Raw genomic sequence first — 3,847 nt, forward strand, 5'->3', positions numbered from 1 at the left:
CATGACCTGGGGCTGCTGCCAGAAGTACGGGAAGTGATCAAAGTGAACCACATCCTTTGAGCCTGGTAGATCACCCCATTAGCTCTAACAGGGTCACTCCGTGATCACAGCCGCGTGTCCCCACCTAGTGGCCATGGGTGGAAGTGTCTCTTGGTGTTTGGCACATTGCCCACCTGGTGGCACCTTTCCCCAGGTGAGGCCCAGAGAGTGCATCCGAGGTCTTCTTCTCAGAAAGGACGTGAGAGTCTGATCAACAGGGGAAATTTTCTGAGTGATGTTTCAATAAACATTTTGAAGGCTCAGAGTTCCTTCAAGAAAAATCCTTTCCAAAAAAAACGTAACACAGAGTGAGGCAGAGAGTGGAATGACAATGATTATTATAGCACCCAGGGTACCCCTTATTCACGCCAGGAATAGTTAAACTCCTTTGTGGTTGTCTGACATTCAACACCTAGGACAGTGATTCACATTGTGTGCTCCAATCTGCAGTAAGAAACGCATTTCAGGTGTGACCCAATACATGCTCACAAATATATATGAAATAACATTTACTCCTGCAATGTGTCCCCCCTTTTGGTATTTTCTATTCTCTGCTACTTAGGTTTACCAAATTTAGCGATAGAAATACAGGACTCCCAGTTAAATTTGAATTTCAGATAAGTAACGAAGACTTTTAGTATGTGTACATCCCATCTAATATTCGGGATATATTTATACTGAAAAGATTATTTGTTCTTTATCTGAAATTGTCTTTAACCAGGTATCCTGTATTGTAACTGGCAACCCTAATTCTATTCCATGTTTTTGAATGTTGGTCACAGTCTCCTAACCCAACGTTACAGCTGAGCAGTAAGGTGCAGGTCCCAGTTTGAAGACAGTACCTTAGGTGACAGGACCATGAGCATCTCCTCCCAAAGCCAGAGCAGGAATTCAGATTCCAGTGGAGCAGTCGCCACCTCTCCCTCTGAGACCTGCCCGCCCTTCCACTGCAGACGTGTCGCTCACCCCCAACGGTCCGTGCATGCCGCTGCAGTAAAAAGGTCTGGGGGTTTTTGAAAGATGACTTTTGTGCACATAAACGACCAGTGGCAGGTACTTTGTTTTTTAAATAACTACCCGATTTATTAAAGTACTATATTTAAAAACCTAGTTTTTCCTTAAACTTGAAGTCCAACTTAAAAATCTTATTAAGCTGTTTATGGATCCAGTCAAGTTTAACAATCATTTAGAGGAGGGTTTGACTGATGTTCGGTCTCAGTTACAAACTAGTTTAAGTAAAAACTCTTAAATCTTTAAAATGATATATTTAATTGCTTCAAATACTTCAACTGAGTAACTAGCAAAAGAAACATTCCCTAGTAATATGATGGGTCTTCAGTAGTGGCACAGAAGAGATGCTTCCTCTTCGACCACTGGCTGACCATGAAGATGCACGTCGTAGAGAGAGAAGACAGGCGTGCACACACGTGCACACGCACTCACACACGCATGCACACACGCACAGGCGGACCAAACAGTGCTAGAGGGGCGCAGTGCTACCCTCTTTGGGAACCTGTCTATAACGACCCCTAGTCCCCCTCTTGGCTCTCAGGAGAAAATAATTCTTTCTGGACACAGTTACGTGTCATTTAACGATGGGAATATGTTCTGAGAAACATGTCGTCAGGTGATTCCGTTGTTGCGTGAACATTATAGAGTGCACTTATACAAACCTAGATGGTACAGCCTGATACACCCCTAGGCTCCACAGTACTAATCTTATGGGACCACTGTCGTGCGTGTGGTCCAACATTGACCAAAATGCCCTTATGCAGCACATGACTGTAAAGCATTTTTTGTTCCCTTTGGAGGAAGATGAGCCCTTTGGTGAGGGGTGGGGCTGAAAAGAAGGATGGGGGGAGCACATTTACAACTGGAGATGTGGGAGGAACCTATCTCCTGGGAGCACAGGTCAACTACATTTATAGTGAAGATCATCAGCCTTTAAAACGCCTCAGGAAACTCAGGATAGTGGTTACCCTTTGGGGTGACAGGCCAGGGCCTGAGGGAGGCTTCTAAGTTTGGATGTAAGGTTCTGCTTCCTGATGTGGGTGCTGGTTCCCCACAAGGGGTCAGTTCGTGAATATTCTTTGGGCTGCATTCTCATATGTGTGCTTCTGTGCATGTTTATCATACTTCAATAAAACGTTCCAAAAATTGCTTTGCTAGTCAGTTAAGCTTCTCTTCCTCCAGATGCCAGACTCATAAGCCAAAAGTTCATTTCACTGCAGGCCCAAATGGAGCAGGCTTTTATACAAGAGGGTTCCAAGAGTTTTACCCCGAAGCATGAATTTATCCCAGCAACAAGCATCCCCGATGTTAACTCGTCACAACCAGCAGTTCTGCAGCCGGGTATCAGGCCCTGGACTCTCCATGGGTCCCTCAACAGTACGCAGGGTGCAAGGCCGAGTTCAGCGCTGGACAGAGCCCATGCACAGTGTGCCCAGGAGTGGGAGGGAGTGGGCATGCAGGAGGTGAGCCAGCCGCCCAGGAGGGTGCGGAGGGGGCTGGGGAGGCCTGAACCATAGGCAGCAGGGAGATAATCGTCATCCTAAATGGCACTTTATAGCTTCCAAAGCTCTCTCAAGTCAGTTTTCTCTCTGGATTCCTACAGGAACTCTGAGAGGGAAACAGAGCAAGTGACATTATTCCCAGCCCATAGATAAGGCCACCAGAGCCGAGACAAACCAGTAAGGAGTCCAGGACTGGAATCCAGAGCTCCTGACTCTCTGACCACAGAATTGGCGACGGCAGTGATCAGGTAGAATGCCACTCACGAGTCAGACAAAAACCTGTGCTCAAACCAATCAGTGTTTGATGGAAAGGCGGGAATGAGGCAACCTTGTGCCCCCGACCACCACGGTGCAATCTAAACTACCAGCACCGCCAAAGAAAGGCAGAGCCCGAGCCTGGGCCCAAGCTGGTCTTCAGGAAAAATGAGGCAAGTCAGGGACAGCTGAGGAAGTACACGCTGTAGGACAACTGACAGCTTCTTGAATGAGTCAACAGCACACAACTAAGGGGTGTGGTGACAGTTCTAGAATCAGAGACCTTAATGACGTAAGCACACAATCCATGGATCTCGTTTAGATCCTGATCTAAATAAATTAACTGTAAAAAGGCATGTTTTGGACAGAGCAATTTAGGTGTAGATGCGTATAAATGACATTCACCATCAGGGTCCAATGGATCCAGTTTTCATTTTTCTAGTTTACTTTTTGAGCAATTCCAACAATTTGTAGGGAATGATATTTCATGACTGTTATTCTGTCTTAGACACCTTCCAAAGAACAGAGGGAAAAAAAGTGTTACTTATTGTTTTAAAAAATAGAACTAAACCCATTCTGTCCTGCCTTTACTGTATGGGTTCATTCAAGCCTTTTATAAATTGAAGATATATTTATGGGATCTTAAGAACCTTACTTTTCCTGTGTCTTGAAATATTTGACTATTTCATCATCCTGAAAATTATTTCATCATTACTCATCAAGTATTTCAAAATATGCTAAAAGGGGCTAAAAAACAAGACAAAGAAGAAACTATGGAATTTTCTAGAAAGACAATACAAAAGTGAAATGAGGGGCCGGCCCACTGGCGTAGCGGTTAAGTTTGCATGCCCTACTTCAGTGACCTGGGGTTCACTGGTTCAGATTCCGGGCACGGACCTAAGCACTGCTTATCAAGCCACACTGTGGCAGGTGTCTCACATATAAAGTAGAGAAAGATGGGCACAGCTGTTAGCTCAGAGCCAAAACTCTTCAGCAAAAAGAGGAGGATTGGCTGCAGATGTTGGCTCAGGGCTAATATT

This window comes from Equus quagga, chromosome 20, assembly GCF_021613505.1.
Source record: "Equus quagga isolate Etosha38 chromosome 20, UCLA_HA_Equagga_1.0, whole genome shotgun sequence".
NCBI classification, from domain to species: Eukaryota; Metazoa; Chordata; class Mammalia; order Perissodactyla; family Equidae; genus Equus; species Equus quagga.